Here is a 25,552-nt window from a genome sequence, read left to right as displayed (position 1 = left end):
AGTCCCAGGTGAATCCTAAACTTGTCTGGGGCCCAAGGACCAAACATAGTTACATTTCTAATGCTCTGCCTGACAAATATAAATTGACTATAAGCCTGCAATTACATTTCCATCCAGACTTACTATGTAAAATCTTTCCCTAAGAAAACTTCAAAAGCAGACCAGACATAACTCCTACACTACTGACAGCTGAGGTTCCCACCTCCTCCTCAGACCTCAGCAGAGACAAAAGCCTCAACAATAGAAACTAAAGTTTGGGAAGGGGAAGCAAGAGACAGATGACCCACATACAAACTACTGAGAAGGTCAATTAATCAAACAAAAATGTTAAGGAAAACACTAATCAAACCCTGGAAATCTCCCAGGGTTCCAATGCATATTAGAGAATCCCAAGGAGGGCACAGATTCAGAATCCTCTGAAAAAAACCACTGCCATTGAAGGGGTAGGTATGAACCCTTTACATGCACAGAAATAACACATGAGACAACAAAAAATGAAGTTCAGGCATTCTGTCAACGATACAGCAGTCCTGGGGCACGCGGGTAGCTCAGTCGGATAAGCCTCCGACTCCTGATTTCAGCTCCGGTCATGATCTCACAGTTCATAAATTGGAGCCCCGAGTAGGGCTCTGTACTGACAGTGTGGAGCCTGCTTGGGGATTCTCTCTCTCCCCCGCCCCTTCTCTGCTCCTCCCTGCTCTTGCTCTCTCTCAAAATAAATGAATTAAAAAAAAAAAAAAAAAAAAAAAAAAAAGGATACATAAATCCTGAGAATATCACAGGTCCGGAGTAACTTGACCAATTCAATTAATGCCTTTGAACCAAGATTTCAGTTTGCTACACTCCTACTTTCCCCAAACCACTGAGCAACTGGAAAAAATAGGTTTCCTCTGTGGATGCAAATAAGGTTGTAGTGGCAAAGTTTTCAGAACTTGCTGAGTACGCTTGTCCAAAACACACAAGAAAACTCTCTTATCAATGCCACAAAAATCCACCAGCTACAAACTCAAGTGAAGAGAATACTGGCCTGAAACCTGCTCACCTCCAAGGTCATGTTGAGCTACTGTCTCTAAAGTAACAATGAGGTGAGTACAGTTTAACAGCCACTGACTCAGAGGCTAATTGCACAGAACAACCAGGATTAGAGTACATGTTATGCTGGGATTATATGCAGGTTTAAGGCCACAGGGTTTTTTGTTTTTGTTTTTTCCCTTTTCTTTTCCCACTTCCCTTCCAAATAATTTGGCCACCTTTTTAGGTGAGAGAGAGCTAGCTCCCTACAATGAGCTCTGAAGACCACTAAATTATGGTGGGACTTTGTTATAAACAAAATACAGCTCCTTAATCTGAGTGTTTCATTATTTGTGATAATTTGAGATGTGAGACCTTATAGAGATCATCATATAGTTGTCATCTGAGGGGAGGATTTTGTCTCAGAGGTGAATGGAGGAGCAGGAACTGGGCTACCTCTTACTTGTGAACATTTCCCACTTGTCCTTAGAGCCATCCTATGAGATCAAAGGTATGTTCCCTGTCTATAGATGGAAAAGCTGAGGCCAGCCAGGTAGCCAGGCAACCCACCCAAAGCTGAAAAGCAGTAGACTGTAGTCAGTGATGATACCAGATCTGTCCATTCCCAAGCCAGTTTGAGAACTGTAAGTTTGGAAGAAGACTAGGATTCAGGTCTGGGCTCTCCAATTTGCCACTGCATGTACTTCAAGGAGACCCACTTCCCATCCCTGACCAGAATCTACTCAGGGATAAAGCCAGAAGCGCAAGAGCCGTGTCTTGGTTCTTAAAGGCAAGGCCCCCCATGACAGATAGGCCTGGCAAACAACTTCCCACCTCCCAGATACAGGGACTGTTCCTGAAAATCAGAACATGGGATTTAGCAAAGTCAGGAAAGGTGCTATCTCCTTTACCCTAGTAGGCCTCCACCAACCCAGCTATTCTGTAGCTCTAGGGAGGTGCTGAGGCTAGTGGAAAAAACAAGCAAAATCTGAAATCAGAAAAGCTGATGCCCACTCCCGGTTGTAAAATAATCAGCAAGGTGGCCCTTAGAAAGCATCACCCTCAAGGCCCCTAGGTGGCTCAGTCGATTAAGCATCCAACTTCAGCTCAGGTCACAATCTCACAGTTCCTGAGTTCAAGTTCCACGTGGGGCTCTGTGCTGACAGCTCAGAGCCTGGAACCTGCTTCAGATTCTGTCTCCCTCTCTCTCTGCTCCTCCCCCACTCATACTTGGTCTCTGTCTCTCAAAAATAAATCTTAAGGGGCGCCTGGGTGGCGCAGTCGGTTAAGCGTCCGACTTCAGCCAGGTCACGATCTCGCGGTCCGGGAGTTCGAGCCCCGCGTCGGGCTCTGGGCTGATGGCTCAGGGCCTGGAGCCTGCGTCCGATTCTGTGTCTCCCTCTCTCTCTGCCCCTCCCCCGTTCATGCTCTGTCTCTCTCTGTCCCAAAAAGAAATAAACGTTGAAAAAAAAAAAAATTTAAAAAAATTAAAAAAAAAAAAATCTTAAAAATAAAGAAAAAAATCACCCTCTATAGGGGACTTCACCTTCTTTCATCTGGAATATGGGGATAGGCTATGGCTCCAAGGGGAACAGAGCAGACAGTGACAGGCTTTGTCCCTGAAAGTTGTGAAGGTGCAAAGCAGCACCTTTGTGCTCTGCCTTGTCCATTCTAATTGTTAACAATACTCACTAAACCGTACATGCACCAGGCCTTGTGCTAAGCCACTTGCATTTCTTATATCATTCCCAACTCAGTTGTTCAAGGTAGACATGACCTCCTTTTTAGAAGGGGAAATGGGGCACCTGGGTGGCTCGCTAAGTTGGTTAAGTGTCCAACTCTTCATTTCTGCTCAGGTCATGATCTCAGTTTCATGACTTCGAGCCCCATGTCTGGCTCTGCACACTGACCTTGAAGAGCCTGATATTGGGATTCTCCCTCTCCTTGCTCTCTGACCCTCCTCCGCTCATGCTCTGTATCTCTCAAAATAAGCAAATAAATAAAAACTAGAAAGAAAGAAAGAAAGAAAGAAAGAAAGAAAGAAAGAAAGAAAGAAAGAAAGGAAGAAAGAAAGAAAAAGGAAGGAAGAGGAAACAGAGGGCAAGGTTCAGCAAAGTGACATCACTAGGAAGTGGCAAGTGAAGCTTACACCCAACCTGTTTGAGGCAAAGCCAGGGCTGGTCCATGACACTACTGCAGGGACCTGCTGCCTAAGAACAGGCACAGTAAGAAGTCTCACTTCTCACCCAGCAAACAGCAAGCAGCCCTGAATGAGGAGCTGGTTGGCCACTATAGTATGGCAGTACTTTTTAAAGTGTGCTCAAAGGCAGGGGTGCCTGGGTGGCTCAGTCAGTTAAATGTCTGACTTTGGCTCAGGTCATGATCTCACAGTTCATGAGTTCAAGCCCCACGTTGGACCCTGTGCTAACAGCTCAGAGTCTGGAGCCTGCTTCAGATTCTGTGTCTCCCTCTCTCCCTGCCCCTCCCCTGCTCTCTCTCTCAAAAATACACATTAAAAAAAAAAAAAAAAAGATTCAGCAGCTCTTCCTGCCCACAGGTCCCGTCCCTGTGCTTTAATAAAATCACCCTTTTGCACCAAAAAAAAACCCTATATATATATTCTTCAACCTTCAACAAGTAGAGACTTTCTCACTGCCTCTACCCTCTCCCTAACCACTGCCACTGCCCCCCGCCCCCAGCTGCAGCTTTTAAGGCCAAGCAGCCTCAAAGGCCTACCATCTCAAACCTACCCCAAAACACCTGAAAGCCCACTTTCAGGTACTGTCCATATCCTGTCAGCACATTCTATCTCAGATGTTGAAGGTCTCTCTGATTCTCAGACAGATACTGTCTTCAGTCCTTTCATATAAGGAACCAAGAAACAAGGCAGAAAGACCCCTGACAAACTTGCCTGGGAAATAGAGTTACCTTTCTGAAGATCAAGACAAAGTGGGTGCAGGGCACTGAGAAGCTCCACAGGCCCTTTTCCCTGACACCCTAGAGGGTTCCAGAGGATTCCCAGTCACTTCCTAAGGCTACCTGCAGGTATTCAATTAGAGTAAGTTCCTTTGTCTTCTAAAAGAATAACCTACATTTTCATCAGACAAAAAGAGGTCACAAATACAGCCTAGAAAACGAGAGGAGGGGCAATAAGCCCATGGTATGACATTCCTCTTGACTAAAAAGTCCTGGATCAACGTTTACCAGCATCTACAAGTATGCAGTATCTGTCCCCAGCTGGTACTTTTGTTTCTAAGAACACAGACTCACTACTTCTACTTTGCTGCCACCACTTCTGGTCCCCTGTCTCTTATCTCAACGTTCTTAACACGTGGCCTTCCTAATTCAATGCAAAGATACTAGTACATCACTAGAATAGCAACCTGAAGCCAGACTAACTCATCTTCTTAAAACAGCTCACAAAACTCAAGAGCATCCATTCTAACAACCAACCACACTAAGCAGGCAGCACAGTTCTGTGAGCCTCAAACTATGACATTGTCAACTTGTTCTTCTGGTTTTGCCACACTTCCAACCCAACAACTGTTACAAGGAAATCCCAGAGATGCTCTATTACCTTAAGACGACTACTCATAAAGACCTCACCTAATCACCTGTTTCATAATCTTTCCAGTTTTCTACAATGAGCATAAATTAACTCAATTATCAGGGGGAAAAAAGTCTAGGGAAAATAGCCTTGTTCATTCCATGTAATGGCACACATATATCACAAGTCCAAGCAAGTAGTTCTCCAGACAAGCATTTGAACTGCCCATGCTTTTAGAGGTTAGCACACCAACAGTCCGTAATTGAACTCCGTTACATTTTGGTTTCTGTTGAGAATTGACATGTCCAAGGCTCCGAGGGTTATTCTTAATTTTCCCCCATGAGAACAAACATCAGAAAATGCCAATATCTGGGGGGCCTAGCTGCTCAATTGATAGAACATGTTACTCTTGGCCTCAGGGTTCTGAGTTTGAGCCCCATGTTATGGGTAGAGGTTACTTAAATAAAATAGGGGTGTCTGGGTGGCTCAGTCAGTTAAGCATCTAACTCTTGATTTTAGCTCAGGTCATGATCTCACGTCATGGTTGTGAGATCAAACCCTGCATCCAGCTCTGTGATAACAGCGAGGAACCTGCTTGGGATTCTCTCTCTCTGCCCCTCCCCTCTTCATGTGCTTGAGCTCTCACACTCACACACTCTCTCTCAAAATAAACATTTAAGATTTTTTTAATGTTTACTTATTTTTGAGAGAGAGAGAGAGAGAGAGAGAGAGAGAGAGAGCAAACACAGGCATGAGTGGGAGAGAGGCAAAGAGAGAAGGGAGACACAAAAACTGAAGCAGGCTGCAGGCTCTGAGCTGTCAGCACAGAGCCCAATGCAGGGCTCAAACCCATGAACTGCGAGATCATGACCCAAGCCAAAGTCAGACACTTAACCAACTGAGCCACTCAGGTGCCCCTAACCATGTAAAAATAAATAAAATAAATAGCTCTTTTAAAAAAAAAAAGAAAGAAAGAAAATGCTAGCATTTCAGAATGGCTTTGCTGCTTTCCCACCCATCAGAAGCATCCTTCAGTGGTCTGCTGTCTAAGGCCCAAGGAAGTCCTAGCTGTGAACCTCATCACACCAGTCCCTGCCTTGTCCTCTCTGAAAGGGGTCCCACTGCTCTCAAGGTAAATCCCAGACCCTCTTATGTCTCCATATCTCTCTCTGTTCCAACCACCCCAATCTTCCTTCAGTCTCACTCTACAAGAAATGCCATTCTTTTTCTCTTTACCTACTTAGCTCCCACTCATCCTCCAATCCCAGTTGGAGAAAGGCCCCCTTGAGTCTTGTTCACCAGGTCATGGTATCCTTTTCTCCTTGGCCCTTATAAATTTCCCCACGTTTATGAGATTAATTATGATTTCTCTCTCACTAATCTTATGGTAAACTCCAATGAGCAGGGATTCCTAGCACAGTGCCCGAGGCACAGTGTGCACTCCGATATTTATTGAATAAATCAATCCAGAAATCATTCCTTGCCATGCCAGAAATTCACAAAATAAATGATGCAAAACAAGTGAGAGCTACTAGAGAATTGAAAATTGGAGCCTTTAAAATGTGTTTTATTACTCAAATAAAAAAATATTTCTTGGAGTGCCTGGCTGGTTCAATCAGTTGAGCACACAACTCTCCATCTCAGGGTCACGAGTTTGAGCCCCATGTTGGGCATAGAGATTACTTAAGAATAATGATTTTAAAAATATTTAATGCTTCTAATTTTTAAAATAATCACAAAGTACAGAGATACCAAAAAGGTTAAGGAGGAAAAACCCACTCCTAACCCTAATCCAGAGATTTTGTTGTTGACATTCTGATACAAATCCTTCCAGGATTTTTTCTACCAAAAGTAGCATTATTTCTTTCCTCACTACCAAAATATACAATTAGAGGATCTGCCAAATGATACTGCATTAATAGAGATGACTTGACATTTAAAAAAAAAAAAAAAAAAGTGATGTCATCTGAATAGAAATAACAATGCATCCAAATCGGTAATACAGGACCTATCCCAATTTCTACATCACATCCCAGATGAGAGGCAATCCTCTGTAAAAATCAGCTTCAGAATTTGTGGGGAGGAATGAGGGATGAAAAATCAAGAATGGGGGACTACATGAGGAAAGAATCTTGCAAATTGCTCTCAAAACCTCCGTTGTAAACTATTTTTTCTAGAAAAGGACCAACTTTTCTGAGTTGGAAGCTGAAGAAGCAAATGCAAAGGGGCAACTCTATGGCCTGGCTCCTTCAAGGCCAGCTGGTAACTCTGCTCTCTGAGGACAATGCAGGGCTACAATGGTGTCCCCAAATCACAGGTCATCCCCCAACTCCCAGCAGAAGTGGACTGGAGCCTGGACAAGTAAATGGCTTCTTGTTTTAGGAGTGCCCAGGAAATGTTCACACAGTGGATTGCAAACAGGAGCATTCCTGGACTCTGGTGCCCAAAACATCAGGCTCAGTCAAGCCCAGCTCTGCCCTTCCACCACTCAGCAGCCTTGGACAAGCAGCCTGGCCTCCAAGAGCTTCAGTTCCCTCACCCATGATGTAGGGATTATATCCTCCACCCCACTGGAGTGTTATGGGCATGGAAGATGTCTGTGTACAACAGGCACTCAAATCTGGGGATTGGTATGGTCTATCAGCCCTCCTCCACAGTTTGCTGTCAGGTGTAACATGCTACTAATCTTAGCATCCTAATCTGGTGCCAGCAAACATTATTTCACCTAATCTAACTTAAAAGAAAACTTGTAACCACTACCAGAAAGAAAAAGAACATCAAAGGACAGTCAGTACAAGTCTGAAGCAATTACACAGAAGGCTGTCTATCCCTCAGTTTCTGTGCTGCCACAGCCAGAAGGTGTCACTGTACGAAATGGACACACAGAACCAGTGACTTAACAAGCACTGTGTACTCAAGAAAACTGAAAGAAGTAAAAGGGTGAGGAAGAGAGAAAAAATTAAAGGCCCAAGTGACTCACCCGGACTTTGATCTAAAGAATCCAAAGCTCTCAAGATAAGAATGAACTACACAGCTAAAGACGCTGGGTCAGATACACAAAATTAAACAGCCCCTGCAAAGTTCCCAAGGCAGGGCAGAAACGCGCACCCAAGGTTGATATTCAGTTCCTAAGGGAGGGATCCCCATTCATTTCTGGGTCCCAAAGTGTGCACACACACCAGTGTCAATCACGTTCCGGGCTGGGGCCCTGCCCATAAGCCTCTCCTTGTTGAAGTGATCAATTCCGATTCTTGGCAATAATCCCTTTAAAAGGCCAGCTGCTGCTGTCTAGTCACCGATGCCGACCCATTCCAGGTGGGAAAAAAAGAAATCAATACAGCCACCGCCTAAATAGGGAGGCAAATTTAAAGTGTAGGTCCCTGTGACGGGCTCGAGCCCAGATGGGGAGGAAGGGTCCCCCGAACCCTGGGGTCAGGCAGTAAGGGCGCGAGCGGGTAGAGGGACGGCCCTGCAGGCGTGGGCGCGCGGGGACTCTTATTCTGACACGGGATCCTCCGCCGCCGCCGTCGCCGCCGCCGCGGGGTTCAGAGCAGCGGCCAGGCCCGCCCGGGACCCCCGCCCCCCGGCCTGGGACCCCCCGCCCCGCGCGTCCACGTGCCGTCCGCCCGCCGCCCCCTCCCCCGCCCGTCCCAGCCGCTCGCAAGCGACCCCTGGAGGCCCAGCCCCTCCTCCAGCCCGGGAGGAAGCGCAGAAGGAAGGGGGGCGACGCCGAGACTTTCCGGGACCCCCACCCGGCCCGGCCCCCACGTGCCTGGGCGGCGTCGGAGCGCGGAACTTTCCAGGGTAGCGCTAGGAAGACGCTCCCAGAATACAAGGAGTAGACACAACTCACTCGCTCGCGCTCACTTTTCTATGCTCACGCGGGGTCCCTCAGAGCCCAGTGACCCCCTACCCTGCCCGACCCTCGCCGCCTCCGCCGCTTCGGGCTCCACCTCACGACCCCAGCCCCGACCCCAGCTCCCGGCCCCTGCTCCCCGCCAAGTTTGGTCCAGAACTTACCGGGCCGCGGGCCGGCCGGGCCCTAGGGCAGCGCGCAGGTTCGCGGCGCCGTGGGGCCGGGGTCGCCTGCGGGTCCGGGCGGCCGAGGGGCCGGGGGCGCCGGGCCGCGCGCGCTTGCTCCGCCTGTGGGGCCGCCCGGGCCCGCGGCGCTCGCTCCGCCGGTCCGCCCGCCCGCCCGCGCCGCCGGCCAGATAATGCGCCCCTCGGCCGCACACATGGAGCCCGGCGCCGGCGTCACCGCCCGGGACATGCGCACCAGGTCAGCGCGCCCGGCCCGCGGCCCCCAAAACACCGGGGAGCTCTTAAAGGCGACGCCGCCCGCCCGCGCCTGGCTGGGCGGGGACAGATGGTCGGTGGGCGTGGCCTTATTGTAGGGGCGGGGCAATGATGAGGGGAGGGCGGGGCAAGGCAGGCCGGCACCGCCCCGGAAACACAGCCTCTGCCGACCGCGCTCCACGCGCCTCCCTACTTTGCCAGTTGGTTTCCCACGCGGGCTCCCCCCCCGCCCCCGCGCCGAGTCCCAGCGCCTTCCGCAGGGCCGAGGGGTCGTCGCCAGCTCACCGGCAGCAGAGCCGGGCGGACCGCGCCCAGGGCTGACTCACAACGCGCTCACTGCTGACCTCGCTCAGGCTGAGCTACAAGACCTGGAGCAACTCAGCTGCTTCCGAAAACGGAGGTTAGAGTGCCACCCCCGCGGGGGTCGTCGGCTAAACCATCACTTCTGTGAAGTGAAGAGAGTTATAAGTAAGCTCCAGACCCACCCACTTCAAGACACTTGAGGATGCCGGCTCTCCCTCTCCAGTTACCCCCCAATCGGCACCACCCCTACCCCGTGCCTCTGGGAGAAGGTGAACCACCCCCCCCCCCCAACACACACACCAAGACAGCAAATCTGCACCCTTCCTTTCTCTGTGACATAGAGGAAACACGGGAAACACAGTTTAACCTGAGAGAGAGAATGATGGGCTTTGGATATATTAAACTATTTATAGGGAAACACAATTTCTTTTTTTTCAACGTTTGTTTATTTTTGGGACAGAGAGAGACAAAGCATGAACGGGGAAGGGGCAGAGAGAGAGGGAGACACAGAATCGGAAACAGGCTCCAGGCTCTGAGCCTTCAGCCCAGAGCCTGACGCGGGGCTCGAACTCATGGACCGCGAGATCGTGACCTGGCTGAAGTCGGATGCTCAACCGACTGCGCCACCCAGGCGCCCCAAGGGAAACACAATTTCAATAGAAACACAAAATATCTAATATTACAAGAAGGCTCCCAATATTAAGACTGTTTTGAAGAATCAACAGAAAAGGCCCTTTTCATATTCTTTTTCCAGAGTTAAAACAATTCGTGATAAGACACCTAGACTCCTGAATAGTGGCTTTTAATTTGTTTTATAACACATCTTAATACATATTCATACTACTGAAACAAGTTTTACCAAATATACTTTCACTACTTGCAGTGTATTCTGATATTAACTATTCTATTTCATTTTTTAAGAGATTCAATGTAATTTCAACCCACCATTGGTCTTGCCTCCAAACCTGAAAAACAATGTAGAACAAGTTTTACAAATTGTTTTTCTGCTATATGCTACCCACAATAAGAAGTTCAAAAAAAAGCCCATTTTAATTGTGTTGAGTTTCACGCATAACTGGCAACTTTTTGTCCTTGATTCCACCCCCACCCCACTCCCCAAATCTTCCAACTGCTTAATGCAACATCTGGCACAACCTCCCCTGGGCCAAAAGCAAGCATTCCTCAAACTAAAAATGATACAAAATACAAACTGTTGACCCCAAACGCCTTCCCTGACCCAATTTTGTCAGCAATTTGTTTTGCTACAAAGAATTTCAATTGTTCAAATTCAAAAATAGTCTTATTCTCAAACAGGTGACTTGGTATAGGAATGCAGGAACTCCCTGATCCCAGTGCAAGAATAGGTTACAAGCAAATATCCAAATTTTCACTGTAATTCAGCAGCTGTATATTTTGAGAACTGCTTTACTGTAGGACCATTAATCAGATGATGTATATTAAAGCAATACAAGCAAAATATTACCTCACAGCTCCTCACCTGGGTCTTGATTAATGCCAACTTAATTAACTACAGACACAGCAAAGTGTGGTCAGGTGGGAGACCCAAGACTTGAGATAGATGTAGAGATTCCAGTGTCTGAGCTGGCAAGCCCTGTGTGAGTCACCAAGGTGACAACCACCCTATTTTAAAGAGAGAGGCATCAGCTGCGACATATTAATGACACACCCCTGTGGGCTGAGGTGTGCACTAGTGACAGGTGGGCTGCTCCAGAGGGCAGTGCCAACATCTCCAGCTGGGAAAGCAGGGGTGGGGGTAGGGTGAAGTAGTTAAAGCGTTTATTTTTGTGATAGAAAGAGAGGGGCCAGGTGTGTAGATGGAAAAAGCGACAGTAAATCCAGACCTGTTTAGAGTCCTCGAAGCTCAGGCAGGCAGCTCAGGCTGTTCAGACTAAAGACCTTGCTACCTCAATGCCTAGTGCTGGACTAAACGGCAAATAGTTCAGCTGGGTGATTATGAAATATGATGCAATCGCCTTTGGATTCCATTCTAAAGCTGAAGAAACTAATTAAAAGACATATAGGGCTAGAACCATGTTTTTCTCAGTTTCCCCTTGGCCATAAAAACAAGGCAGTCAATTAATACTGACAGATACCAGTTAATATAATACTTTTAAAAACACTTCTGTTCTAAAATAAAAAAACTTCTGTTATTTAAACAGAATTTTCTTACAAATTCATTTTAAATTTAATATCCTTCAAAGATCAGATCCTTACTAATAACAGCCAGGCTTCCTTCTGCCCTAACCACTGCAAAAATATTCTAATTATCTTTCTAATGTACTGTTAGATAAACTTCTACTAAATACCATCTGAGCCTATTCCTGCACAAAAGAGAGACTGAAGAAAAGAAATTTGGGCCAAATTCCATATTCCTGTCCTCTTTCATGGCAGAAAATTGGTCAAAGGCACCACAGTAGCATGAAACTGAAAAGGAGTAGCATCACCTACTGAATGTTTAAGGTACTGTATTTTTTTGTTTTTAATTGGGAGACTTCTTTAAAGTTTCTGGTGGATGGGCGCCTGGGTGGCTCAGTAGGTTAAGCGTCAGACTCTTGATTTCGGCTTAAGTCATGATCTAACTGTTCATGAGTTCCAACCCTGTCAGGCTCTGCACTGATAGTGCGGAGCCTGCTTGGGATACTCTCTGCCCTCCCCCACCTCAAAATAAATAAATAAACATTAAAAAAAAAAAGTTTCTGGGTGGATAAAATTCAAGGTATCTTATGTGATAAACACTGATGGAGAAAAACTAAGAGACCACTCACCCCAAAGGTTTTGCAAGCACCATCCCCAGAAGCTCACAGGCTGGCGGCACAGAAAGACAGAAGATTTCAATGCAAAAAATGCATTCATAGGAAAGACAGGAATCACAGAGGAAGGGGCTACTGCCTGCCTGGGGAGGAATCAGGGAAATCTTTCTGGATGTGACATGTGGGCCAGTTCTTAACAGATGGGACATCCCAGGCATCCAGAAGAGCAGAGGCAGAGGCCAGAGCTGGCCACACCTGGAGTGTGGGGCTTTGGAGACAGAAAGGGCTGAAAAGGGATGGATTCATTATCCTTTAAACTTTCTAGATGCCTGTCTCAAAACACAGAATGTATTGTCACTTAATTACTTAAATTTGCAGGTTAAGCAGACCTAGTTCTGTAGGCTTTAACCAATTTTGAGATTACTGCTCTCAGTGACCCTAGGCTCCCACTTGTTTTCTGAGAAGTTCTCTAAAGAATAAACAGGTTGTTTATTCAAAAGTGTACCAAGTCTCTTTTAAAGTATTTTATGAAAAGATCACTGACCGCTTTCCACACTTTGCATTTTTATAACTCAAGTCTAAAACTGTTTTCACTGAGTTTAGGGACAATCATAAGCACAATCTCTCAGGATTGTTTTATAGTTTCTTATTTCACCCTAAATTCACATTCACTTGGTGAGATTAGAATGCAATTTGTTGTGAAAGGGAAGGAACATTTCTATGTTAATGTGATTTCCTTAGTACTTTGATAGTTTTGGTACTTTTTTCAAGGACCAGAAAACAGTTAAAGGAACTATTACAGTGATGCTTTATGAAAAACAAGACACTCCCAGTGCATTATAACTGCTATAACAGGGGCGCCTGTGTGGCTCAGTCGGTTAAGTGTCTGACTTCGGCTCAGGTCATGACCTCACAGTCCCGTCCATGGGTTCGAGCCCCGCATCTGGCTCTGTGCCGACAGCTCAGAGCCTGGAGCCTGATTCAGATTCTGTGTCTCCCTCTCTCTCTGCCATTCCCCTGGCTTGCTCTCTCTCTCTCTCTCTCTCTCTCAAAAATAAATAAGCATTAAAAATTTTAAATAACTGATACAACAAATGTCATTTTTTTTTACTTTTATTTTTAAGTTTATTTATTTTGAAAGAGAGAGAGTGAGCATGTACGCACAAGCACGAGCGGATGAGGGGCAGAGAGAGAGAATCCCAAGCAGGCTTGCACTGTCAGAGCAGAGGCCAGCGAGGCAGAGCCAGATCCAGGGCTCAAACTCATGAACAGTGAGATAGAGACCTGGGCCGAAATTAAGAATTGGATGCTTAACTGACTGAGCCACCCAGGTGCCCCACAAATGTCCTTTTTTAAATCACAGCATTCTTACGCTAGATTAGGAGTTTGTGGGAGACATATCTGCACCTGTTTGCCTCATCCCTGTCATATATATGCTGAAAAGCTCTCTAAAACACAGCTCTCTAGAGACGGGCCACTTTGTCAGCATGTGTTTGTTTTGTTTTGAATGTCGTTTCTAACCGTTTCTAACCACAATTCCGTATACTTAGTGGCTGGGCAACATGGAGTTCAGGCTCCATCTGTACTTAGTCTCTGTGTGGCCATGAGGAAGTCCCAACACTACAGAGTTCTGCTTACAAATGCTCCCCTGAAGGGTTAAAAACAAACTGCTAGATGTATTACTGTAAACCCAGAAGTATATCTCCCACTCTGTCTTCACCTGCGTGTGTCACCAGTTGGCAAGGATTATCTCTTTTGTGTCTATATGTGGCTTACAAAAAAAATGCCCACCTATTTTAGCAATTTTAAGTCTTTGAAAAGTGAGTAAGTGAACTATGTTTTCTATGAATTAAAGAATTAAAAGGAAAAACATCTGGGGCGCCTGGGTGGTTCAGTAGGTTAAGCTTCTGACTTTGGCTCAGGTCATGATCTCACAATTCGTGAGTTCAAGTCCCGCACTGGGCTCTGTGCTTTCAGAGCCTGAAGCCTGCTTTGGATTCTGTGTCTCCCTCTCTCTCTGCCCCTCCCTCGCTGTCTCTCTCTCAAAAATAAAATTAAAAAAAATTTTTAAGGAAAAATCAAAAAGCTACCAGAAAAAAGAAAAAAAAAAGTTTATGTTAGTCTTAGGTCTAGAGATGAACCTATTCAAACATATTTAGCAAAGAAAGAGTGTTAGTCATATCACTGGTCTGTTAATAAACATCCCATCCATGATTTAGACATGAAAAAAAATATTTTAACACTTGGTATCCAATTCATACCCCATTCCCTGATTGTTAAATAGCAGATCTTCCAACCTGACATAGGAAGGAGGTAAAACATTTTCCCAAAAGTTTTCCTGACAGGATGGGTATCCCCCACCCTTTCCTACCCTGGTGTCTAGCATTTCCTATTAAAAATACAGAGGAGCAGGGGGCGGTGCCTGGGTGGCTCAGTTGGTTAAGCGTCCGTCGGCTCAGGTCATGATCTCATGGTTTGGTTTGTGGGTTCGAGCCCCTTGTCAGGCTCTGTGCTGACAGCTCAGAGCCTGGAGCCTGCTTCGGATTCTGTGTCTCCCTCTCTCTCTGCCCCTCCCCCACTCACACTCTGTCTCTTTCTCTCTCTCTCTAAGATAAATAAACATTAAAAAATATATATACAGGGGATGGGTCTTTCTGGTTTTCTCCTTCACAGCTTGATAACAAAACACCCATGCCTTTTTGCATGCTGACTTGATCAGGCCTACATTTTACCAACTCCTTGTTTAACAGAAGAATAAGATATTTATTTCAAATTTAAGTCAAAAGTCAACCTTCAATAGAGATACATTGAGAGATTAAATATAAACCTTGAAAGTTTCAGGGTGCCTGGGTGGTTCAGTTGGTTAAGCATCCAACTCTTTTTTTTTTTTTAAGGTTTATTTATTCTTGAGAGAGGAAGAGAGAGAGACAGAGTGCGAGTAGGGGAGAGGCAAAGAGAGAGGGAGACACAGAATCTGAAGCAGGTTCTAGGCTCTGAGCTGTCAGCATAGAGCCTGATGTAGGGCTCCAACTCAGACTGCAAGATCATGACCTGAGCCGAAGTCAGTCACTTAACTGACTGAGCCACCCAAGAACCCCTATCATCTGACTCTTGATTTTAGCTCAGGTCATGATCTCACAGTTCAGTTCATGATATCGAGCTCCACATCCCCACACAGGGCTCTGGGCTGACAACACGGAGCCTGCTTGAGATCCTCTCTCTCACTCTCTCTCTGTCCCTCCCCCATCAGCACACATGGGTACACGTGACCTCTCTCTGCCACTCTCTCAAAGTAAATAAATAAACTTAAAAAAAAAAAAAAAAAAGGGGCGCCTGGGTGGCTCAGTCGGTTAAGCGTCCAACTTCAGCTCAGGTCACGATATCACGGTCCGTGAGTTCGAGCCCCGCGTCGGGCTCTGGGCTGATGGCTCGGAGCCTGGAGCCTGCTTCGGGTTCTGTGTCTCCCTCTCTCTCTGCCCCTCCCCCGTTCATGCTCGGTCTCTCTCTGTCTCAAAAATAAATAAACGTTAAAAAAAAATTAAAAAAAAAAAAAAAAAAAAAAAAAAAAAAAACTTGAGGAGAGCTTGGGTGGCTCAGTGGGTTGAGCGTCTGACTTCAGCTCAGGTCATGATCTTGTGGTTCGCAAGTTCAAGCCCCAGAGCGGGCTCTGTGCTGACAACTCAGAGCCTGGAGCCTGCTTCAGATTCTGTGTCTCCTCTCTCTGCCAGTTCCTCACTCGTACTCTGTCTCTCTCAAAAATAAATATTAAAAAAATTTTTTTAAATAAATAAATCAATAACTTGAAAGTTTCCTAAGTATAAAACCTAAACCTTGAAAATGCCATGCAAGTTAAAAATTTGTTTTGCTGTGTTAAGAATTTTAGACCAGCTTAAATGATAACAATTCTCAAAAAAAAAAAAAAAAAATAATAATAATAATAATAATAATTCAGAAGCAGCCCCCAAATCTGTTTTCTTGAAGCTCTTTAGGAGATTAAACTTCATGTAGACTACATACCAGTACAAAGAGAGTCCAGATAGTCTGATTTCACTGGATATCATTGATTTCTGATTGAAAATGTTTATTAAGAATTCAATTTAGGGGCGCTTGGGTGGCGCAGTCGGTTAAGCGTCCGACTTCAGCCAGGTCACGATCTCGCAGTCAGGGAGTTCGAGCCCCGCGTCAGGCTCTGGGCTGATGGCTCAGAGCCTGGAGCCTGTTTCCGATTCTGTGTCTCTCTCTCTGCCCCTCCCCCATTCATGCTCTGTCTCTCTCTGTCCCAAAAATAAATAAACGTTGAAAAAAAAAAAATTAAAAAAAAAAAAGAATTCAATTTAAATATTATTTTAATCTGAGTTCAATTTTGAATTGAACTTTCCTACTATGGACATTTTATAAAACTTTCTACACCTTTAAAGGTAAACTTTAGACTTTTCTTGCCAAAGGTGCTCAGTTCAAACTCTTGACTTTCCGATGTTCATAACCTCCTCAGGTCAAGAGAACTCACCTTGTTTTTTTTTTTTTTTTTTTACCTCCAGGTCCCTGCCCATGCCTATGCTGTTCTTCTCCCCAGAATGCCTAGCCACCTAATAAGTAGCTCTATCACCCTTCCTTTACCCACCCTCCAGTTTGAGCCCTTTTCCCAGTCACCCTATCCATGCTTCAGGAGGCACCAAAAGTCTATATAGTAAGTACACCAAAGTGATACACAGCAGCATAAAGCCATAGTGAACTGAGAGAACTCACTGGGAAAAAAATCAACCAATCTGGGAACCTCTAGATACCGGTCCTCAGCTGCACCCAGCTTGTGGCCCCAACATGGACTGATTTACTCTCAGACAGTATTAACTGGCATAAGTAGTTAGTTATCCAAACTTGAGTGCCAACTTTAAGAGGGCCATTCAGCTTTGATATGATTCCATAACAACTACCTTTATCGGGCGCCTACAACAATCTGGCCACCTGCTTCATGCTTACCATCCCTACCCCACAAATGAGGAAACTGAGACTCAAAGAAGTTAGGCCACTTGGAGTTAAACCACTTCCCTGAGGTCGCAGAGCCAGCAAGTGTCAGAATCCGGATACAAACCCAAGTCTTTCTGGCTCTAAAGTTTCTACTGCACAGAGGGTACTTTTACAAAGTAATAAAGACAAATAATAGTAAACCATTCTTCAAGAACACACTCTTGCAGAAGGACGTTGCTAATGTCTGCTTCCTTGAGTTCTATACACATCTCCAGAGCAGCCCTCTACAGGCAAGCTCCTGCAGGAAACACTGTGATAATGCAACAGAAAACCATCCTGTTGGCTACCCTGCCAGATAGTCCTAAGTTTGTAGGTACATTAGCTGAGCCCCCAAAACTGCCAAGTGCAAGTCCACTGGTGGATCGCAGCTCTAACAAAGCAGCTTACCAAGAAAAAAAAAGTGAGAATTTGAATGTATTTTCTATACTCAAGTTGGGGCCCAAGAACTCTGCTGGAGGGCAAGGGAACAGGAAGTGAGGAGGGAGCAAGCATCCACTTCCCAAGGGCAGCAAAGCCCAGAGGTGGGAGCCTGGTCACATGCAGTTGCATTACTTGTCCACGCCCACTTCCGGCCAGAGCCTGCCTCTTCACCTCTAAGTCAGTACTTTGAAGGAAAGCAAAACACTACCAGAAACTCTTCCTTATACTCTCTCTCTCCTCTTGAAGCATGTGTCTTGAATGAATTTCCACCCCTGCTCTCCGGCTCCACCCCTCACAAATACACTTAAGAAAAGCATCTGTCACATAATTGACCTATGTGGCTTAACATCAAATCTGACATCATGGAAAGGTTAAGGTTAGTGCTTCTCCAACCCCAGTATAAGAGGGAACCCTAGGGCAGAGGGAACTGTGCACCAACAACCTACTAATGCACAACAAAGTAGTCTATCTATTTGAAAGCTCACTACTCTTTCCCATACCATAAACAACAGCCAAGCACTCTGCTTGTCTGAATTTTCTTTTAAGATTTCAAACAAGGCGAGAGGGCTTTTAGAGCTGTTTATCTCTGTGCATAACATACACTGCCATGAAGAAATGCCACAGGATTCCAAAAACACACTGCCACTGACTTCAAGAAAAGCGAAGCTGAAAATGCTCCTGCCAGTGACCATCCCAGATTCTCTTTTTTCTCAAAGATTATAGTCACAGTCATCCTGAATCAACTAGTGCCAACAGCCAACAATCACCCAGGAAAATGCCATGATTTTTGCCTCCTTTAAGATGGAGGAAACAGAAGCAGAGTCCAGTGAGTAAATTAGAGTAGTAGTGAGGTTTCACTTCTAAACCTCCAAGAAACTCCACCCCAAACTCCCAACATCCAGGGATATTCCCAAAGAAGCTCTGCAATAGTCTTTCATTTGATTGTTTTCTTCTCTGTGACTGGGATTAAGTTCCTTGAGAGCTGACTTCATCTATCCTACTCACTGTTAGGCTGCCAGCACCCAGCATGGTAAACCTGGTGCAACGTCATCACACAAACATTTACTGCTGGATTATTTGCTGATATAGGAAGTTACATGAGCCAGAATATTTAACACTATTTTTCAATCCAATTTAAGTTGCGTTAAGGGGCGCCTGGGTGGCGCAGTTGGTTAAGCGTCCGACTTCAGCCAGGTCACGATCTCGCGGTCCGTGAGTTCGAGCCCCGCGTCAGGCTCTGGGCTGATGGCTCAGAGCCTGGAGCCTGTTTCCGATTCTGTGTCTCCCTCTCTCTCTGCCCCTCCCCCGTTCATGCTCTGTCTCTCTCTGTCCCAAAAATAAATAAACGTTGAAAAAAAAAAAAAAATTAAAAAAAAAAAAAATGCCCTGGGGCCCTGGGTGGCTCAATGGGTTCGTGATCTTGCAGTCCATGGGTTCGGCCCGCATCAGCCTCTGTGCAGACAGCTCGGAGCCTGGAGCCTGCTTCAGATTCTGTGTCTCCCTCTCTCTCTGCCCCTCCCCCACTCATGCTCTGTCTCTCAAAAGTGAATAAATGTTAAAAAAAAAAATTTTTTTAATGCCCTACCTTATGGCCACACAAGAAAAGTCTTGTTTAGTTGAGTGCTCAAACTGTCCCTTATAGGCCAGTTTGAAGAGATAAATTATTATTCTAACAATGCACCACAATAAACAAAAGCAGCCAGGCTACAGAGAGGAAAAAGCCAAATTTAATACTAGAAATTAAAAATACCACCTTCCATGCATTTGGATGGAACAACTTCATACAGTAGTTATTTCCCAATTCCAGAAGAGGTCAGTCTCTTTCTTATCATTAAGATCCTACAGGGATTTAATGCCCCCAGTGCTGTCTCCAACAGGAAGGAAACCCTGACTTCCCTAGCTATTTCAGTAATATAAATCAACAGTTTATCGTCCAGAGTTAGAAGCTGGGCAGTGTTGGGACCCATATGCCTTTTAGAGCTCCCCACCAACAGATAACCATGTTACATTATGTCTAATAAATGTACCTAGATCAATATCATTTCTAACTATCCAAGGGTTTTTACTGCTGTAAGGATCTTTCAAATTAAAAAAAAAAAAAAAATTTTTTTTAAAACTTCCTGTTAGATAAGAGACTTGGTGGTGACGCCACCATCCACCAGAGTGAAGTCTGTGACACAAAAAGACACAGAACAATTTCAAAAGGGATAGTGAGCCCTTTAGAGTTATTTACTTTATTTTTTATATCTTAAAAATAATAAAGCTTTGTTCTTTTTTCTTTAATGGAATAACTGTCTTTAAAAGAATTAAGAGGGGGCACCTGCACCTGCGTGGCTCAGTCAGTTAGTTCGGCTCAGGTCATGATCTCATGGTTTGTGAGTTTGAGCCCCAAACTGGGCTCTCTGCTATCAGCAATGAGGAGCTGGCTTTGGATCATCTGTCCCCTTCTCTCTCTGCCCCTTCCCCCCTTGCACTCTCTCTCGCAAAAATAAAACATTTTTTTAAAAAATTTTTTAAAAAGAGAGAAATTTAAGATTGGTGGATTCTTTGCCTCAATAGCGGGGGAGGCAGAGGGAGGGAGAGAAGAAAGTAAAGAGGGGAAGAGGGAGGGAGAGGGAGTAATTTCAAAGGCAGGTGGGGAATCCTTCAAACCTGGGAATAGCCCAGTGGAGGCCTAGCTCAGATTTTCACCCATTATTTCACCCATATTTGTGTGCCATCTGTCCCCACACTAGTAAGTGAAAAAGGCTAGGCCCAACTCTCTGGCCATGATTTCAGGGCTTTCAGTAATTGCTAAGAAAGAATCCTCCCCCACCCCCCAAAAAAAGTGTCCTGCCCACCCCAGCCCCTACCTCCACCCCCACCTTAAGTTACCATCTTCCACAGCTCTCTAGATCCTGGGAGCTCAAGGTGAACTCTGATCTCCTCATGGGCACTAAGCCACACACTGGCCCTCTCAATATACTATTATTATGGGACAGCAAATGCCTTTGTACATCACTTTCCCAGTCTTTTGTCCCCAAATCTGATCCATTACCCTAAAAGAACATTCTTCTTTCAAGGTTCTATTGTGTAAGAAGAGATCACTCACCAGGTAACTGCTGTATATTGCTCACTCAAGCAGTCCCAAAATATGAATATGATCCTTTAGGTTCATAGTTCACCTATTTTTTTCTTCCCACAACTCTTAAAGTTCATTATAGTCTTCTACTTTGCCGACAGTCTAATTATAGTACATCTCCCTACTTGCCCTCCATTTACAAATTACCCCATTTTACAGAAGCAGAAGACAAGGCCAAATGCCTTCTACACAGCAAATGCCTGCTACGCAGCAAGTCCATCTCATAGCTGCTATCTGAACACAGAAAAATGCTACAAGACCCAGGGTGATAGTGGGTTTTGCAAGAAACATACCACATTTCTTTCTCTACGGGCATATTTAGCCTTGGCAGAATGTCAAAAGCTTCCTGGTCTGGAACCCTGATCTCATAAGCACAACAGACAACCTTTATTGCACACCAATCATGTGCTAGGTGCTATGCTGACTGCCTCCCCTTCATTCATTCATTCACTCATTCATTCATATGTCTATACTGACTGCCTCCCCTCAGATTCATTCATTCGTATGTCTAGGAAGCACTTCCCATCTGTGGACATCTTCACACACATTCATAGAGATGTGGCCCTCAAATATTTAGTAACGTGCTGATTTTGCATTTTAACTTGTGCAAGGCCACACAACTAGGAAGGACAGACCAAAACCTGAATCAGGTCCTTCTGGCTTCAAAGCTCCCCCTTCTCTTTCCAACACCCCATCCTGTTGGTCCTATGGGTTTCATTTAAAATAAATATGTGCCAGCTCTTCTCTGCCCTGTCTCAGGAAACCCTAACCCCCAAGCTCCCCACCATCCGTACCCTTCCCCTCAGGGCAGTGCCTGCAACTGACCAGGAAGAGGCAGTAAGAGAGCAACCAGGTCTGCAGCACCTTCCTGCCTGGACTTGACTACCCCAGGAGCAGAGGGCCCAGGAAACTCTCCAAGCACTTCTCCACAGAAGAAAATAGCTCGAGTTGAAACTTGTGTCCACATGGTCCCCCGACGAATTTAGAACTCAAATTATAGCCTCGGCAGGAATCTTCACAAAGGACTCAAATTAAGCAAGACCCAGATGGAAACGAACAGGAGAAAGACAGCTTTAAGTCACACTGTAAAGTGAACTACAGTTCTAGCAGAGTCAGAGAGAAGAACTTGTTGAAACGCTAAACCAAACAGTTCAGCCTACATTTCAGAACTCCACTTCAAGAACATTCTCCCCCATGTTTTTAGCCTGAGACTTGTGCATGGACACGAAGTGGTTACAAGTTACTCAGGTTTCAAACTGAGTTCATTCCTGTCCTTTGGACCATCTCTCAATGCCAGCATTCATCTACTTGGGCTCCAGAGAGCTCTGCGTTTGGCAAAGCAGATAAAATTAGCTACTGGAGTGAATTTGGAATCCAGGGTGGGCCATTAAAAAAAGTACACATGAGATTTGTAAAAGCCATGTAAAAACTTCCTTTGGGCCAGGCTGAAGTTACCTAAAACTTAGAGAAATACTGTCCTTTGCCTCCCTTCCACCCTTCCTGGATCTAAGGTGACCCATTTCCTGCTTCTTGCCCTGCCTTTCAAACCAGAGTGGCCCACAAACCAGGGATCCTCTAGAGATCAAGGGGTGAATCAGAAGGCCCAAGGAGAGAGAAAACACAGCAGGAAGACCTGAAGGACTGTTTTTGCTTCTCCTTTTTTGCTTGGGGGCGGGAGTGGGGGGTGTGGGGAGGAGGGGGGAGTTATACTATGCAGAGGGAGGATTGAGGGATGGGACAGGAAATGGGTCAGTCTCACAGCCTGACAGTGTGATAATGGGGGAAAACGGGAGGACAACGCTCCAACCCTGTCCCTCCAGCCTTCACATCGGCCTCACAACACTGTGGTGGCCCAAGGCTCAAAATTAGAGCGAACCAAGGTGGTCACCTGGCAAGCGGCTCCTGCTCCCCCTCAAATCTAGCAGGTCTCAGAAGGACAAGAGAAAACAACGCTTTTTGACTCTGTCTCCCAAATTCCTTTCCAGCCACAAAATTCTCCAGGTCCCTGGAAGCTGAGGTAAAAGTTCAAAGAACTCCTCCTCCAATCTGGCAAGAAAGAAGACAAGAGGGGGCACATTTCTGGTCTCTCCTTCCAGAAAGGAGGAAGAGGGTGCCATAAACAGAAACAGGGGAGGCTTGGAGTTGGGGGATCCAAGGAAAATGAAGGAAGAGTTTCTCCCTTAGAGAATCAGGAGGGAAACCTCAGGAAAGGGGGAAATGTCCTCTGGCAAGTGGGAGGGGAAGGCCTCAGAATGCGGGGGCACCCATTCAGAGAAGTGAAAAAGTCCATGGTGTTTCCCACCAGCAGAAGTGATCTTGGAAAAATGGAGGCACACTTAAGGGACATGAGGATCCCCTAGGAATGGGGATATTAGGGGCAGAACCTCTGGAGGAGCCAGAGACCCTCAGAAAATTGTGGCTTCCATAGATTAATGGAGAACCCAAAAGAACACATTTTGGAAGAGGGGGGAACTCTTCCTCAGACAACTAAAGCTCCAGTCTGATGAATGGGCATCTCGGGGTAGTGGGGACCCCTCAGGAAAGAGGAGGCACCCACCAAAAAGGAGGGGGTCGCATCAAGAATGGGAACAGTTCAGGGGCGCCTGGGTGGCGCAGTCGGTTAAGCGTCCGACTTCAGCCAGGTAACGATCTCGCGGTCCGTGAGTTCGAGCCCCGCGTCAGGCTCTGGGCTGATGGCTCAGAGCCTGGAGCCTGTTTCCGATTCTGTGTCTCCCTCTCTCTCTGCCCCTCCCCCGTTCATGCTCTGTCTCTCTCTGTCCCAAAAATAAATAAAAACGTTGGGGAAAAAAAAAATTAAAAAAAAAAAAAAAAAAAAAGAATGGGAACAGTTCAGAAAAGTGGGGACCACCTCCAAGAAGGATTGTGACAGCAGCAACAGCAGCACCTCAGGCGGGGGAGGGACGCTTGGGAAAGGGATGTCACCCACTGAAGTGGGGACCGAGAGCAGGGAGAGCGTCTCAGAAAGGCAGGGGGGGAAGGAGACCCGTAGAAAGCGGGAGGCACCTTAGAAAAGCAAGGGCAAAAGGGGAACACGTCAGAGAAGAGGGACAACAGCTCAGAGAAGCAGGGGCCTCCTCACAGACCATGGGAGGGGGGAGAGGCGGGGGGGGGGGGTGGTCCCTGGAAAGGCAGGGAGTTCTGGGTCCCCCAGAGAAGTGGGAGTTCCCCTAGAATCAAGTCGTCTCCTGAGAGAAGCAAGGGTCCCCAGGGAATCAGGGGGCCCCGCAGAGACAGAACATCGCGTCGTCTCCTCAGAGAAGTTGCGGGGGGGAGGGGGGTTCTCAGAGGGGCGAGGGTCCCTCAGTGAAGCTGGCGGTTCCTCAAAGACATGGGGGAAGGAAGGCTCCCCCGCAGAGGCAGGGGGTCCCTCAGAAAAGTGGAACGTCCATCCGGGAAGAAGCGCTCCCCTCAGAAAAGTGGGGGTCCCTCAGAGGACTTGGCATTTCTCCGAGGGGTGGAGTATCTCAGAGAGGTGGAGCCCCTCAGAAAACGGGGGGTCACTCAGAGAGATGGGGGTCCCTCAGAAAAGGGGGTCTCCGCTCAGAGAGGCGGGGTTCCCCTCAGACAAGGGGGTCCGCGCACTGGAGGCGGTCCCCTCAGAGAAGCGGAAGCCCCAGAGAAGCCCGGGGCACCGGAAGCCGGGGACCCGCCACCAGCGGCGCCGGCCCCTCACTCACCGAAGTTGCTCGGCGCCTCCGCGGGTGGCTGCTGGGCCCCGGGCGGCCTCGGGAGGCGGGGTCCGGTCCGGTCCGCTCAGGTCCCGCGGCGACGGCTCCCTCAGGTGGCGCCCGCGGCGGCGGCGGCGGCGGCGACAGGACGACAGACGGCCGACCGACCGACTGCGCGGGCGGCGCGGAGCGCGCTCGGGTGGCGGGGGTGCGCGTGCGCGCGCCGGGGCGCTGACCCCGGGCGGGAGGAGCCGCCGCGCCGCGCTCGGAGCCGCCGCTCGGTCTCGCCGCTCCTTCTCACACTGAAATTGCCCGCTTCGCAGCCCGGCTTCCCCGGTTGCTAGGCAGATTTCGCCTCGCACACTTCCGGGTTGAGGCGCGTCTCGTCGAGTGGCGGCGCCGCAGGCCAATGAGGTCCGGCCGAGGCTCTCGGGGTCCGCGCCCCACCGTGGGCGTGGCCAGCCTCACGACGGACAGTGCCGGACAGCCAATGAGTGCGCGAGCCGGCTGGCCCTCGGGATCGCGCCGGCGGCCTGGGCGGGCCCGAGGGTGTGGGACGGCGTGACTGACAGGCAACCTGCCAATGGGAGAGTGGAGCGGGCCTCAGGGCCAGTCACTGTTTTTCGGGGGCGGGGCTTCGGCTTCGGGGCGGGAACGCCAAGAGGGGCGGGGACTTGGGGACGCGTCAATTCTTGGCCGGCTCGCTCGGACCCCGGAGGGCGTTTCGGCTGGGCCGCCCGGCGGCCGACAACTGGCTGGGCAGGGGGTTCCCCGCAGTGCTCAGCAGGGGCGCCCCACCCACAATGCACCGGAGAGGGCCTGGGCAGGGCGGGTGTGGGGCGGTTACGCCGGGCGGTGGGCGGGGCCGCGTGAGGCGCGCTCGGAGGAGACTGGACAACCAGTGGCTCGGCCTTGTTCCCGAGGGGATTCTTTCCCCCTCTGCGCTCTTTTCTGACAAGAGTTGTGGGTTCGACTTCTTCTGAGAAGAATCCTGGAAATTCTTGTCCTTGGCCCCCGTTCTGAAGAGAATCTTCAGAATTCGTTTGCTAGCCCCCATTCTGAGGAGAATCCAGGAATCTTGCTCCTGGCCCCTCTTCTAAAGAGAATCTTGGAGGTTCTTGCTCTGGCCCTCTTCTGAGAAAAGTTTTGGCGATTTTTGCCTTGCCGACTTTTCTGCGAATTGCCAGGATGAGGATGATTTTGTAGATTCGCGACCCCCAGCTCTGTTTTCTCAGAAAATGTGTCGAGGTTTGGGCCCTTGACCCTTTGACTGAAGGAAATTTGGGGCACTCGGCCCACTGCCTTTCTTGGACAGTATTTGGGGGGCATACTCTGCCTCTTTTCTGAGCGCTACTCGGGGCCACCGCCC

General features: G+C 47.5%; 1 protein-coding gene and 1 long non-coding RNA gene across 9 annotated transcripts in view; one reads left to right on the top strand and one right to left on the bottom strand.

Moving 5' to 3' along the window:
• GATAD2A (GATA zinc finger domain containing 2A) overlaps nucleotides 1-24,649 on the bottom strand; it is a 103,651-nt gene extending 79,002 nt beyond the window's left edge. For 3 of the 5 annotated variants that reach the window (XM_045492555.1, XM_045492553.1, XM_045492556.1), the window contains exon 1: nucleotides 24,193-24,589. The gene's annotated coding sequence lies outside the window, so the exon portion shown is untranslated. Of the gene's footprint in view, nucleotides 1-8,578; nucleotides 8,693-24,192 lie in introns of those variants that run through there. The other 2 variants (XM_045492549.1, XM_045492551.1) reach the window with 2 other exon arrangements.
• On the top strand, nucleotides 9,081-22,685 carry LOC123605529. Of its 4 annotated transcripts, XR_006715792.1 has the most exons (4): nucleotides 9,081-9,254; nucleotides 11,466-11,638; nucleotides 20,654-20,765; nucleotides 21,301-21,624. It is a non-coding gene; the product is annotated as an uncharacterized LOC123605529 (long non-coding RNA). The 4 variants fall into 4 exon arrangements; XR_006715793.1 differs by lacking the exons at nucleotides 20,654-20,765; nucleotides 21,301-21,624 and adding an exon at nucleotides 22,480-22,685; XR_006715791.1 differs by lacking the exon at nucleotides 20,654-20,765.
• Nucleotides 24,650-25,552: the final 903 nt, after the last annotated feature.

The sequence above is a fragment of the Leopardus geoffroyi genome, chromosome A2 (assembly GCF_018350155.1).
Source record: "Leopardus geoffroyi isolate Oge1 chromosome A2, O.geoffroyi_Oge1_pat1.0, whole genome shotgun sequence".
NCBI lineage: Eukaryota > Metazoa > Chordata > Mammalia > Carnivora > Felidae > Leopardus > Leopardus geoffroyi.
Note: the sequence above shows the minus strand (reverse complement) of the source record. Positions and strands in the feature narration are given on the sequence as shown.